Source organism: Pinus tabuliformis, chromosome 8 (genome assembly GCF_031772625.1).
Source record: "Pinus tabuliformis cultivar Carrire ecotype Pingquan chromosome 8, CPIR1, whole genome shotgun sequence".
Classification (NCBI taxonomy): domain Eukaryota; kingdom Viridiplantae; phylum Streptophyta; class Pinopsida; order Pinales; family Pinaceae; genus Pinus; species Pinus tabuliformis.
Genome location: NC_142294.1, coordinates 1,530,011,983 through 1,530,028,302, shown reverse-complemented (window position 1 = coordinate 1,530,028,302; position 16,320 = coordinate 1,530,011,983).

The window sequence follows — 16,320 nt, the reverse complement described above, 5'->3', positions numbered from 1 at the left end:
ATTGAAAATGCCTAAATTCAAGACCATGAAAATATCTACCTACTACTCAAAATAGAGCGAGAATTAATGGACGCATTGTACAGTGATTAACATAGTAATGTGAAATTTAATTTTATTTGCCCACTATGCAAGCATAAACAATAACTTAATACAAGATTCACTTTGCATTGAAAATGCCTAAATTCAAGACCATGAAAATATCTACCTACTACTCAAAATAGAGCGAGAATTAATGGACGCATTGTACAGTGATTAACATAGTAATGTGAAATTTAATTTTATTTGCCCACTATGCAAGCATAAACAATTAACGAGGCTTGAAGTAAATAATTTTGGAAAGTGAAAATTTGGATTAATACTCGTTCTTTGAAGTTTGTTTTTAAATTAGACATGTTTATATATATATATATATATATCTGTCATTAAAATAAGTATATTATTTCATTAAAAAAAAAAAAAACACACACATGATTAAAATAGGGAAAATATATTGTTCTATGGAAATTGATATTAAAAACAGAAAAAAAGAGGAAAGAAGAAAAAAAGGGATAAAGGATACAAACACTAAAATGAGTAAGTATGAGAAGAAAATTGTCGTTAACAAATGGCATGAAAATCTTTTATGGCTTTATTTTTTGTTCTTTTCAAAATAAATCCTATCCAAGGAAGTAGAAGTAGAGCTTGGAATGAGAGATGCTTACTTCAAGTGTTCCTTACCATTCAAGAAGCTTGCATTTGTCTGCAACACAACAGGAACAATATGTATATATGATAAGTTTAATCTCCTCGCTTGTTGTTTCCCCACAGTGTGCATGTATGTATGATAAGTTTAATCTCCTCGCCTGGTGTTCTATATATGTATGGTGAGTTGGAGCTTTTGGACATGCATAAAGAGTAATGTCAAAATCTCATTTTGTGAAAACAATTATACCTAAACCATCAAAACATGATTAATTCATTCTAAAACCCAACCACATTATATAGCCTATATTAAATGTCTCCCTGTGTACTATATTTTTTCTAAGGTGAAAACTATAATGTTAGGACAACAATGCGGAAACTAGATTGTTAGTATAAAAATTACTCACATTTTTTTTGTAAAAGGATATTTTCTATATGGAAATTAGATTTCCTTTCAAATTAATCATGTTCAAAATGATAAACTGATCCACCAATGAGAATTAAATAGTTCGAATTAAATAGTTGAAATACTTTTCTTTGGGACATTTTTTACACTTGGATAACTAAATATGTTTACCAAGAGTTACTGCCCACCATAAATTACACAATTCACTACATAAATTTACATAGGAGTTTAATGAGGTTAGTGCCCACCAAAATTACACTTAGATAGCTAAATATGTTTACCAAGAGTTACTACCCACCAAAATTACACTTAGATAGCTAAATATGTTTACCAAGAGTTACTACCCACCATAAATTACGCAATTCACTACATAAATTTACAGAGGAGTTTAGGTTAGTGCCCACCAAAATTTATGCAAATTGTGGCAGAACCTTTAGATAGAAGAATTATTGACCTAGTAAACAAAGATAACTTATATAGGTATACAAGAAGGTTGTAATTTCCTATAGAGTTAAGTCCCTTTAATAAAATCGAGATTATTTCTTGAAAATTTAGATTAACATTAATACAAATAAATATTATTTTGCAGAAAATATACTTTCTTATAGCCATATTATTTCTTATAATGACAAGATTTTCTTGAGACACAATAGAGTTATATTAGATATTGTCATAGTATTAATATGCATATGTTTACAAAACAGAAATCCAACATATTCAGATTAAAGTTTCAAAGGTGAACACCAATTGATTAGCACATTAGAACCTCCTTTAAGACAATATATAATATTGAAATATTAAAACATGTAGCACTAGCCATTCTATATATATCATTGGGATAGTAAATACCTAACAATAATGTCAGTGTTGAGTTGATTGAGGCCATTAGACACCTACTTTGAAAACATAAGATATATATATATATATATATATAAATGACAATCTAGCATTATTGATGGAATTTCAAGAGGACACCTAGTTATGATAATGTGATTAAAAATAGTAAGTTAATGTTTATGTGAATGCTCAAATTATATAAGATGGATTTAGGATGATTGTTTAGGGATATCTAAAGATATTTGAGGGTGACTAGTAGTGTGTCATAGCACTTGCTTAGATAACAATGGGAGAGGTGGTAGATCCACGATTATCTTCTCAATATTAGAAATACTCGTTTACAAGCATAACAAAAGGAAAACTTACACCTATCATTATGCAAAACATGTGTGAGCCAGGTAAGAATTGACAAGGCCCTAAGTCATGCTAATAAGTCTTGCGTATCATACAGATATTTGAGCAATTCAAAATGGTGAGGACGCGAAGAAATCAAGGTCAAGGAGGGTCATCACAAGGACCTCCTACAAATAACCCATTTCATAACTCGAAGTTGGCTCTCGCCTTGTGTTCCCTAAAATCAATTAAGGAGACTTTAAGAGGGCACCAAACAATTGAAGTGGAAGTAGAGCACCCTCCATCAGGGTTGGGAAATCTCGAGGGATCAAGAGACTCTGATAGATGACCTCCAATCAAGGAAATTACTAGGGAGCTCCAAAATATTAAGCTCCAAGAGTTTGCTGGAGGTTGTGCCAGCGAACGTGTAGAAGCCTGGTTAGAATGAAAGAAGGTGCTTCGCACTAAGATATTATACTTCCAATTCAAAGGCTAAAATAATGATATTCCAACTCAAATATAGTGCTCTGAATTGGTGGGGTAACTTAGAGCTTCAACTACACCTCACTTTGGACACAGTTACTTGGGAGTTATTTGAGGAGAGATTTTGGAAAAAGTACCTACCAGCATAGTATGAAGAACAACAGGTAGGAGCCTTCCATGCTTTGGTACAGGGAAATCGTACGGTAGAAGAATATGAGATTAGATTCATCGAATTGGTTAAGTATGTCTCCTACATGGACACTGATCAATGCCAAGAATATTGTTTCATTTATGGATTGAACCCTAATATTAGGGCAATGGTGCAGATGTGGAAACCATCCTCAGTTGCAGAAGTTATGGAACATTCTTGTTATGTTGAAGAGCAATCAGACTTAAAGGGTGGAAACAAAACCATTTTTCCACAACAACCAAGGTTTATGGGGAAGGCCCCTTATACCTTCCCCAGGGAGGGGAGTTTGAGGCCACCGCCATATGGAAACAGAGTTGTACCCAAAGCACTGACAGTGGAGATTTCAATTGTTACTAGTGCAGCTTCACCCACAGCTTCACCCACAGCTTCAAGGATTCATGCAAATCAAGGTCATACATGAGGAGAAGCAAGTAGGGGCAGGGGTCCCAAGGGAAGGAACTCTTTCCAAAGAAATCCACAACATTCTATTCAAATTCTACCACACATCACTTGTTGGGGATGTGGGGGACCTCATTACCAGCGTGACTGTCCTCAGTTACGAACTAGTAACAACCATAGAGAAGGAAAACCACCAATGGGGAGATAAAGTAGCCACCATCAAATCTATGCAGCACTTGATAACCAACAAGTTGAACACCGATGCTTCGAAGAAAGGATTTGGAGCAATATTGATGCAAGAAGGCAGAGTAATAGCTTACGCATCTAGAAAATTGAAGAAACATGAAAAGTTTTATGCTACCCATGACTTAGAGTTAGCTTTGAAAATGTGGAGACACTACCTCGTTGGGAGAAGATTTGAGTTAAGAACAGATCATCAAAGCCTAAAGCACCTCCTCACTCAAAGAGATTTGAATGCTAGACAAAGGCGGTGGAGCGAATTCATGAGTGAGTATGATTTTGAGATCTCATACATTAACGGAAAGGAGAATGTGGTGGCTGATGCACTAAGCAAGAGACCACGAACCTTCGCCCTAGTAGCCTTGAGGGTAAATTTGAGGGAACATGTGTTGGAGAAACTCTTTGAAGATAGTTGGTATCTAAAGGTTATATCATCACTCCAGAGTGGGAATCAGATAGAACCAAAGTTTCAGGGATATGTCCTTGAACCAGATGGACTATTGAGATTTCAAGGGAGAATGTACATACCTAACAGTTACCATTGGTAGAGTTTTCCTACAATAACAGTTACCACAGTTCAATCAGGATGCGTCCTTATCAAGCTCTATATGGGAGGCCATGTAGGACGCCATTAAGTTGGGAAAGGTTGGAGGACCGAGTAATAGTTGGGCCAGAATTAGTTCAGGAAATATAGGAATAGGTAAGGCAGATTCGACAAAGGTTAAAGGAAGCACAAGATAGACAAAAGAGTTATGATGATTCACATAGGACTACTCGAAGTTATGAAGTAGGAGACCAAGTTTTTATTCATATCCAACCCAACAAAAGAACCATTTGGTTTGGGAAAGGGACGAAGTTGTCACCTTGGTTTATAGGACCTTTTAGATCAAGGAGAAGATTGGACCAGTTGCCTATCGTCTTGTACTACCACCCCATTTGCATAAAACTCATGATGTTTTTCATGTATCTATTTTACGACATTATGTTGCTGATGAATCTCACAAACTGGATTGGAGGGAATTGCAGGTCTTGGACATGAGAACCATAATGGTCAAACCATAATGGTTGAACCATTACACATATTTGACTGTAGGGTTCGACAGCTCAGATGTCGCATGGTGGAACAGGTTAAGGTCCAGTGTGACAAGTATAACCCAATATCTGCTACCTGGGAGGATGCAGAGACTATACGTCGTGACTACCCCTCACTTTTTGAGCATTTGTGATGCCCATTTTGACTTAGATAGCTACCTATGCTAAGGCTCTATTACAGTTCCATGTTATTTATGTATGAACGCTATGTAATATTGATGCATTTATTTGGACATGTGAAACTACTTATATCAATTATTAGATGGATTAGGTATTGATTATTGAAATGTTTGATGTATGACTTACTTGATTATGATTTATCTAGTGCATGACTTATCAGAGTTATTGTTCTTTCATGTATGGCTTAAGTCGATATGATTTATCTAATGCATGACTTAGTGAAATTATGATTTATCTAATGTAATATTTATTTCCAATATGAACTACAAAATTGACACGTGGATACTAGACTTAATAACATGATGTTTAAGATCACTTATCTATATATATTTTTTGTTATATATATGTATGAATGAGAACTAACTGGTAGATTGGAAAGAACTATATAATAACCAAGATATACTCTTCCATTGGGGAAGCTCGAAACATCTAATGAGGAAATATATGATGTACATTGTTCTATTACATTTTGTATCTACTTGATATGCACTCTTATGACATAGGTAAAATGTAAATGGCAGGTGACAAGACTACCTGACTGGATTATTCGATGACATGTATCCAACCAGCGTTGTAGTGTGGTCCATATTAGGGTGTTGACCCTATTTGTGAGGAGGGGTGGAGGTATTTCCCACTATGTAACCTCCAAACCTGGAATCATGCGAGGGCAGTGATGGACACACTCCCCTAGATGTGTGATGATGATTGCCAGTTTCATGTTGGGGAAGTTAGGTCGATATAATCGACGCTTCCGCCATATTGGTTTTATCAGTGGTTAGATTAGTATATCCGATGCCATAGTATATAGCAGAAGAGGATGGATAGGGTAGGAGTGGAAGTAGGTTAGGAAGGATAGGAGGATATAGATTAGTTGGAGACCCTTGATGGGAAGTGGTATCGTTGTCTGACTTACTTAATTTTACTACTATAACTCTCTCTCTATTTTGTTATACATTATTGTCAAACTTCTTTCGAACTCCTTATATCTTTTTGACTCTAACTTTGGGACAAAGTTTTCTGAAGGAGGGGTGTATGTAATGGCCTACTTAATCTGATCATGCTAATTTTTATTAGTGTTTAATTGACTTGAAAATATTGACTTATAATTATCAATAAATATTGTTATATACCTACATTGTGAAACTATAATTTTATTTTACTGATATAAATTTTATTATTGTTATTATTCAATTCCTGACTTGTCTTCTAAAATTTAATTTTGGATAGAATATGGTCTCCAATTTATTCCAAATTAAATATCCATATCCCAAGGTTTCTATTCAAATCTAGTTTTGAGAAGATATGGTCTTCTCCAATTTATTCCAAATGAAATATCCATATCCCAAGGTGTCTATTCAAATCTAGTTTTGAAAAGATATGGTCTTCTCCAATTTATTCCAAATTAAATATCCATATCCCAATGTGTCTTTTCAAATCTAGTTTTGAGAAGATATGGTCTTCTCCAGTTAAATTCCAAATTAAATATCCATATCCCAAGGTGTATTCTCAAATCTACTTGGGAGAAGATATGGTCTTCTCCAATTGAATTCTAAATTTAATATCCATATTTTATTCCCAAAATGTCTTCTCAAATCTACTTTGAATAAGATATGGTAAGAAAAGTCAAGGATACGAAATGAAAGGATGAGGGGGTTGTCATGACATTAATGATAGGTGGTTGAGGTGGATGGGAGGAAGAGACATAAAAGGGGAAGGATGATGAGAGGAGATGGGGGAGATCCTTGGTCTTGGTTTTGGTTTGGAGGATTTTTCTTTGGGGGAGGGATGTGGACAAAGAGAAGGGAGTGAATGGAGAGATAAATGAAAGAATACAAACTTGGATCTAGAGAGTGTTTGTTTAACTTGGACACACTACACCTGGTTGGACTTGGGCTCGAAGGGCTAGGGAACCTGTGGAGGTTCCTTGGGCTAGGAAATCATTCATAGTTGGTTGGGAGGTAAATTCAGTCGAGTAGTCGAGAGGAGCATCCCAACAGAATCAGGAGCATCTTAACCAAGCTATTGGAATATGTATTCTTCTATTTATTGATTACTTATATAAATGGTTGCAATGAAATATTTACTTGTTTAATATGTTGTAAATAAATTTTAATTGTATATTGTCATCAAATAAATGTTGAGTTATAAATAATTTATTTCCGTTCTTATTGAGTTTAAATTAAATAAATTTAGTTTGTATTTAGAGGACCCTAGGATGGATTCTCACAATGGTGATGGTGATGGTGATGGTGGTGGTGGTGATGGTGATGGTGGTGATGATGATGATGAAAGTGTCCTTAATATTTTATTTCTATGATAAAAAAGATGAGAGAGAAGTGTTGGAGGGCATTGTAATTTTGCTTACTTAACAAGGTTGGTAGTATGGCAAATGTTTTGAAAAAAAGAATGAATGTGAGTAAGGGACATGTTAGTGTCGGTATCTTCATCCCTCCGTCAGAGATCAAATTCTCTTGTTGCATTGCATATTAGGTGTCTCGCTCAGTCATGCATACCATTAGGAGCATGGATCATCTGACAGTAGTGGCTTGTTGTACATTTTCCCTCATGTCCTTTACCTACTGGCCCATTTCCATTCATCAAGATTATCTGCAGTCACCTTTTGTCTTTAAATTTGCAAGAGTCTGTTCTAGGGTTTCAGTTTCATTAGGTCTAAGATTTCATCAAAAAGTCTTCAAAATGTTCACTAACGGTCAGCAGGCGCATGAGGAGGTTGAATAAAGTTCCAGTACCAATAAAGTTCACAATCTCATGCTCAGCAATGTATTTTTCCTCAAAACCCTGTTTTGAGGAAAAACAGAGTATTTTAGGCTTTTGTTGTATAAATTCATGTAATTTCAGTTCTCTTATATGTAAATCACTTCAGTGGCAACCCTGGTCACCTTGCCAAGCTTCAGCTGCTCCATCCCCTGCAATACAAACAAAAAATCAAGTCATTTAGTTCATCAAAGGCACAAATAAAGTAAATTGCCCAAAAAACAGAGTTGAAAAAGTAAGTTACAATGCAAGCATTATAAAAGTGGGTTTTATGAAGGAAAAATCAAAATCTCTTGTATATAAATCATCTTTACAATTCCAAAAGCTCATTGGCACTCAAAGAAGAAAGGTTGAGCAAAGTGAAGGTCATGTTGGAGAAAGGAAGCAAAATCGCAGCAAAGAGTTCCAGTTTTGAAGGCGTGGCACATTGGGTGAGAGGCGCGGTACATTGGGCTGCCCTCCTCAGTGTTAAATTTATACTGGCGTGGCGCGTTGGGTTTGTGGCACGGCGCATAGAGCTGCCAAGCCCAATTTCATCATAAACTCCCTCAAATTGCCAAAATTACTCAAATCTTCTAGTGTGAAAGTAAGTCAAGCCCTTTTCCTTGCTAGTGAAAGAGTTCTTCTTAAAATTTATGTTGGTTTAGTGTGAAAAAACACAAACCCTACCTCTTTGCAATTTCTCAAAAAAAATTGCCTAGGGTTTTCATTTGTGATTTTGCTGCCAAGTTCACTCCACCACTCCGTTGCTCTTTGACTCCTCCATTTCTTTTCCAGTTCATCCACTCACTCCCTAACTCCCATATTCCTAAAAAATAATTCACCCCTATCCCCAAATCTCATTTTCCCAAATCTTAATTCCAAAATCCCTAAACCCTAATTGTTGTCCCTAAGCTTACACACTATTCCCTAAACCCCCTATTTCCTAATAAACTTGTCATAATATTCCCAAAACCTGTCATACTCTCTCCCTTCAAAGTACCTCATACATTCTTACCCTTGGTGGCAGAAAACTAAAATCACCATAAATCTCTTCATACTCATCAAGAAAACTCACACATTAGCAAGCATGGAATCTGATCCTTCATATGACCGAGATGAAGAGACCCATAGTGACTCTCCTATAGAAATGCATGCACCAAGGAGACCTCACAATGGTGGCAAACATATATGAGAGGAGCCTACTTCACTTACCGAGCTACAGGCCTGCCCTCTTGCTATCACATGCTTCCAACACCAATCCTGTTATCAATTCTATGAGATGGTTGCTAGAGTCCAGTATCATCATGAGTTAGCCTGGTTATTTGTGCTTCATCTACATAATGGCCAAACCACTCTAGCTGGTGTGACATTCACCTTGACACCAGAGTCTCTTTCTCTAGCAACCGGCATTCCAAATGTTGGAGAGCAGTGGAATAAAAGGCAGCAAATTGACAGGGAAAATTATGAGCCATACATCAAGCCCGGTTATTTGAGATAGCTCAGCAGAGTTTTTCATTTTCGGTACCTGAAAGAGTCATATGCTCCCTTGATGAAACTCATAATGAAGTATTTCAGCTGTGATGGCCGATTTTCTCGCCTATTTGCCTATCATATCATATTGTTGATGCACTTTACCAGGGTGAGAATGATGAATCTCCCCTACTTCATGTGCCGAAATATTGAGAAGATGACCACCCTAATACAACAGAAGACTCCTCAGCAGTAGTTTAACAGTATATATCATTTTGCACTCATCAAAATTGTGGTCATACATCAGCTTGGTTTGCAGGGCATCTTATGGGAGGATTTCATTTCGCATGAGTTCTTCACGGCTCCTCAGGTGCCTCCAGAAGCTTTTCATGAGACAGGTGGACCTTCACATCAGCAGGAGGGACATGAGACACAGACCGCTAGTGTGCTGATGTTTGTCACCTATCAAAAGGGCACTAGAAGGTTGTTTGCAACAGCAAAGCGAGTATTATCTCCACCCAGGGTGGAAGGGGTCTCGCTTCATTCGTCAACACAACAGGTTGAGGACAAGGGAAAGAGGCCATTAAATGATGAGGGGCCCTCAGGTGAGCAGGAGACCGATTTCATTCTCATTCAGGATGATGACACAGATTTGGGCCCACAAAGCTCAAAGCTCAAGGAGGTCATCCAAGAGCAACAGGCAGACATCAATGCTTTGTCCCTCAACTTAGAAAGAGCTAAGTGGATAATAAAGTACTTGGAGCAAAGAAACAAGCAGCTAGAGGATCAGCAAATGATTATGGAGCTTCAAAACATACGAGAAAACTGGCAAGCTGCCAAAAGGAGGAAGGTGAAGCTCACATCACTTGAGCAAGAAATCAATGTTGATCAAGAATCTTGGCTTGAGAGAGCTAATATCCACTTGGAAAAGTTGTTAGAGAAGGCCAACAGGGAGAAAACAATGTTGAGGCATATGGCCTATCATCACATGGCGAGAAATAAAAGTTACAAGGCAAGAATCGGAAGCTTGAAGGCAAAATTGAAAAGGGCATCGAGGAGGCGAAAGGACCAAGATAGACTTCAGATATTGGTTGAGGCTTCCTTGGCCCAACACAACACTTGATTGAGAAAACTCAGCCCAAATTTCAAAAAAATTGGGATACTTTTTGCATTTTTGAAATTTTTGGGCTAAACACACAGAATTTTTTGCCCAATGCGCCGCGCCACCTGGCGCTCGCTTTTGATGGAGGCCTCCAAATGACAAAAAATCAGCATCCTTGGATTTGTCTTGGAAAAATATGCATTCCTACCAATGGCCAGGAAATTTTGATAGGTTTTGAGCCCCCAAAAAGGTCAAAAACACCCAAAAAATGACCTTACTGCCCCTATTTTGACACACAGGAAGCAGTGTTGGGAGAACTCAGTTTTGGAGGGGAAAATGGAGGCTAAATTCAAAAATTCCACTTGTTCTATAAAGTAGACAGGTATACCTTTCAAACAAGCACACTTGGAGCAGATTTGGACACCAGGAAGGCCTCCAAAAGTGGCTACAAACAGGCGCTATGCATAGGGAAATCAGCGTGGCGCATTGGGGAAATTTTGCCAACTTTGACTAAGAATACTCTGTTTTTCGCCTAGTTTCTTGACAGTTTGAATTTTCTCCTTCTTAATATCAAACTCATGATGTAATTTAATTTAATTTGATGGATCTTGATGTAATTATGTTTAATTTTCACTCATAGAGGTAGATTCATCCATGAAAAGGTAGTTTGCAATTGAATGAATCAGTTCCCTAGTTTTTAGAGGCATGCTATTCCACTACCTACTTTATAGTTCTTAGTTTAGAATTTGTTGAAACAGCTCCTAAACTCATGAGCTCGACCCCTAGAGGCTAGGATGAGTTGTTGTTTGCCTATATCTTATGTTTTTTCAATCATTAGCATGGTTGGACTTTTGAGAAAGCTTGGAGCTTCATTGTATATTCATATCAGCAGTTTTGGCTAAGGAATAGACCAGGGTTTGCAACACTTTATGGGATTCATGTGGCATCTTTCTTTGGTATTGTGTTTCCTTCAATAAATTGTAAGTTTATATGTGTTTTATGTATGCCATTATCTCTCTTGCTTTCTTCTTAACTAAAACAAACAAGGATAAAGGTAGAATCCATTGAAATTGTAGTGCTCTACCTAGGGTTTGTTTAGTTATTGATGTTTTCAGCTGTTTGAAGAGGATCCCTAAGATTTTATTGCCCTCTTCAACTCCTCACCTGTCTAAATCTCTCCATTTCATTCATTTTGAAGTGCCAAATCAGTTGCCTACCTTGCCCCATAGAGATCTCTGTAAAACTGAGCCTCATTCCCTAGACCCAGATCTGCCTTTCCATTTGAGTCAACAAATCATTTGTATTGGGGTCAAAGGTTTTCAGATCTTCGTATGTCCAAGCGAATACATATTTTTTTTCCTTGAACAAACAAATGAGATCTAATTTGTCTTTAGGAGTACAACTTGTTCCCAAGTTTATGTTTGGCGGATTTGTTTCAGTCCCCAAATTAATGACTTCATATTGCATAGAAGAGCTATTTGTTTTACAGTTAACAAATATTATAAATTTATCATATAAGTCATAGAATTTTTCTAACCTTACAACAAGTTTAGGGGTAGAATTTACTAGATCAAATAGTTCATCCACTAATCGATGTTTGCTCACTGACAAGAAATTGTGAATATTGTCCTCATAAGAAATTTCATCAGTCAAAACACCCTGAAAGCTATATTCTAAGTGGAGGAAATTAATTATTTGTTGATAATCATTAAAAGCACACCAATTAGTAATGTTTTTTGGATGGACAATTTAAAAGTCAGTTCAACAAAAAATGATTATGGCTTAAAAAGTTTAGTAGGAATTAATATAGATGTTATATTAGCTAATTAATCAACTTCTTGGTTGAGAGATATAGAAATAGAAGTAATATTAAAAGCTGAAAATTTAGAAATCAGATCTCATACCTCAGTTTGATAACTCCTTAAGTGAGTTGAAACACAATGTATAGAATTATGTACCTTCTTGACAATATTTTTTTAGTTGCCTTAGACCCTCAAACATTCAATTCCAAATTAAATAACATTTTTAAGTCCTTGGATGAGAGCCTTGTATTTTGTAATATTATTAGTACATTCAAATTCCAATCTACAGAGAAAAAAAATAAATAAATTATTACCTTTCTGGTCAAGAAGAAAACAACTAGCAACAACACCCTCTTTTGACTTAGATCCATCAAAATATAATGACAAAAGTTCATTTTTTGATTGTATTGACATCAAGTGAATTATTAGCAGTTGTTACCAAATTATTGGCTAACATAAGTTCTGGTTACTACTTTAAATTTGTGAATGAAGAAGTTTTAGTAGCAAAATTCCCAAAAAATGAGTCAACAGTGAAAGAATCATTAAGCATGATTGGTTCATTGAAACCATTAATATCAGTAACAACATGTTTCATATAACGTTCTCTATTTACCTTAATCTTATTAGGTTCACCTTTCCATGGTAACCATAGATGAATCAAATATGTTTCTAAGTATCCTTTCAAGTGTTGTATCCAATATTGGCTTGAGAACAAGCCATAAGTCCCTGGAATGTCTACAATCACTATATCAATTATTTGATGAACTCTATGATTAGAAGATAATCTAATCAAAACATCGTTTAATTCTGATACCACCTTGACATTAGTTCTACCAAGCTGCACAATATTCACTTTAGATGGTTTAATATGAGCATTAAGTTTCTTTCGCACTAAAAGATACATGGCATTGGAGGAAGCTTCGGAGTCAATCATGTAATTATGGACATTCCGGTTTAAAATTTCAAAATTGAGAAAGAAAGGAGATGGTTTCTTCTTTTGTGGAGGATAACTCTTATAAGGGTGCTTCAAAATATAAACACTATCAAATCAAGGTTTATAAAAACTTGACATATTCCCAATAGGAGTAGACTTATTTAATTATAATCTTTAGCAATATGTCACTGAATTTTCTGCTGAATTATTGGAATTTTAAGTAACTCAAAAAGGGAAATGTTGGCCTTTAATTTCTTAAGGTCTTCAATCATATCATAGTATATACCTAAGGATGATATTTTGTTTTTGTCTCCTAGTTTTGTTTTAGAAATTTTCCTCTTATCTGAAGAAGAGAGATCTTGGTTATCATCTAAGGTTTTGCTACATGTATTATATGGTTGTTGATTTGCAAAAACAAACTCATAATCATCTTCAAACAGATTATCTGTTAAGTCTGAAAAATGTCCAACAGTAGGATGTGTTTGATTTTAATATTCTGTCTCATTTTTATATTCATCCTCCTCTAAGCCATTATAGTCAAAATTTGATTATGTTCCACAAATCAATTCTTGCAAAATGTTCTCTAAACCCTTAGCACTAAGACCTTCATTAGGGGAAGTGGAATTGTTTTGGACTTGCTTCCTAAAAGATGGTCTAAAGGTCACCTTATTGGATGGTCGTTCTACTAAATTCTTTTTAAGGTCAATGATTTCATTAGAAAGCTTATTTATGACCTTTTCGATGATTTAAAGATCAAGGGGTGATTGGTTTTTATTCTTTGCAAGTGGTTTAGACATTGCTTCAAGTTTCTTATGGGAGGATGAAGCTTAATCTTTCAAGTTATCAGGATTAGGATTAAGGCTAAGTATTTCCTTTTCTATAGATAACGCTTCATCAAACGTTGCCTAAAGGGTGATATTTTTGGGGTATTTTAACCCACTTAGCAATTTTAGTAGGAAATTATTTAACACAATAAACAATTACAAGGTGTTTAGCAAGAATCAAATCATTACGAATTTTGTTTTTTAATGCTAGAAACCTTACATTGAAATCATTTATTCTTTCCTTACTTTCCATATTCATGTTAGATAACTTCATGACTAATACCTCTAGAGTTTTGTTGTCCCCAAAATTTTCCAAGAAGGCAATTTCAAATTGGCCCCAAGACGTGATACTTTGAGGGGTTGAGAAAAGTAATAGGTTGTAGCTTTTCCCTCAAAAGTATATAGAAATAACCTACAAAATATATATTCATGGTGCATATTATTTTGCCTAATGGCTAACATGAAAGCATTTATGTGTTCATCTGTTGATTGTTTAGAGTCAAGGTCGAACATATGAAGGAATTTGTGAGGATATTTGGGAAGAGGATGTTGCACACCTGGTACAGTTACAACACCATGGTCTAGCCATGGAGTGGCAGGATTGTTCCCCTAGTTATATTTATTGTTTCCATACTTATTAGCCATAAGAGGTGAACCCTAAGAATTATGTGAGTTGTTTAATGAGGAACTTTCGTCGCCAAAGGAATCTTCCAAAGAAGAGGATGAAGGTGAGCTAAGTGGGGAAGGAGGTGAACCATATACTCCTAAGAGAGTAGGATGTGTAGATTCACCGGAAGGTGTTTCATATAGTGATTGTTTGAGGTCAACTCTCATACTTAGAATATCATGTAATGTGTCTTTGAAGGTAGTGGTAGTCTAATAGTTTCCTACATGGGGATCCAACATGATAGGATCTTCCAAATGAAAGTTAATAGGTGTAACAGGGCATTGAGAAAAAAATATTTCTATGGATCTTTCTCTCTCCAATCTAACTTGAGTTCTATATAATACTTCCTAAGACCTTTGGAGGCATTCAAAAATTTCATATCAAAATTGACAATGTGTAGAAGTTGTATGTTCGTTGGTAACTTGTTTGTTTTGAAAAGGTTTTTATGGAATAGGATCCAACTATGAACTAGAGGTAGCTTCAATATTAGGAGGGTTTGAATGAATTCTATGATGATAGGGGAGTGATTTTTTTTCTTTTTAGGACTAACCTTACCCATTTAAATTTTGATTGGCCCTCCTTCTAGTGTCATTTGTTGACAGGAGTTTTGGATCATATGTCAACAAGGGGATGTGGCTCGAACCAAAGTTCTTCATAGAGCCTAAATTATTTAAATAGCCACTCTCAACAGCTTTAGAGGCTATGTTAGCCCACGACTTGCTTCCTCTTGTGAAGAAAAGAGGGGATGGAAATGCTAGATTAAAGCTTAAGTGTTATAGCTCCAAATATCACTTTTGATGGTTGTGATGCTACACTCATGGCCTAGGGCAACCCCTCCTTCCAGACCTGGTCCAAAATTTAAAAAATAGTGTTTTATTCCCTATATGCGACATTTCCCTGAGCTAAACGCGTGTATACACGGGTCTGTGTATACCCAACCCGCGTATATGTATTAAAACACTTAAAAAATTTAAACTCCTTAATTTCGGGCGGAGATCGCGGGTTTTACCTGCTAATTACCTGTTAGTGCCTGTGGCCCAACTGTTCCCAACGAATTCCCAACTAAACAACTACCTTGGGAGAAGTATAAAAGGCTTCCATGGGAAGGCCTAAAGGAGGATAGAATAGAGAGAAAGATCACGCTGCTGAGATAATCCCTGTACCAGGTCTGAAGTCCATAATGCTTCCTGCACTTCCCCCATTTGCAGGAAACCCTTGTTTCCTTATGTGTTGATGTCTATCTAGCATTTGAGATATCATGGAGTAAGTCATGGAAGGAGTTTGTTAAAGGCTTGAGACTGGATGAATCCAGAGGATGGTTCCGCTTGGAGCCTGTGAAAGGACGAATCAGGTGCAATTATTCCTTTCTCTACTTTAGTTATTTATAATAAAAGAAACACTTGTCTTGTTCCTGATATAAAATTTCTTCATGTTTATGATATCAATGTTATGATTCACATGTGAATGGTTGTTTTTAATTATATAACTAACTACTTTTCAATATGCAATGAAGATGATTTCTTTATGATGCCTGGTCCATATACTGTTGTACTTTCTGGAATTGGTGGTTTTGCAGGTTGAAGGACTCAAAGGAACTCAAAGAGGGTCTGAACCCTAATTGGATCTTCTCTAACCAAGGACCTAAGGTGCACCCCTTCTTCCTATAGTTTGTTTATATTAGCATCATGGCTATGTGGAATGTGTGTTTCTTTGTGTAAATAACCCCCAATCTGCTAGGGTACCAACCCAAGACCCTAGGGGAACATTTCCCTTAACAAAATTGGCGACTCCACTGGGGACAACACTATTGTTGTTCCTAGTTTGGGTTTGTTCAAGCCAATCAGAGCTCAGCTGTCTGTTTGCTTGCTGTCACTAAGTAGTCTGTTCCTGTAGGAACCTGCATTAAAAGTTTGATCAGTTTCT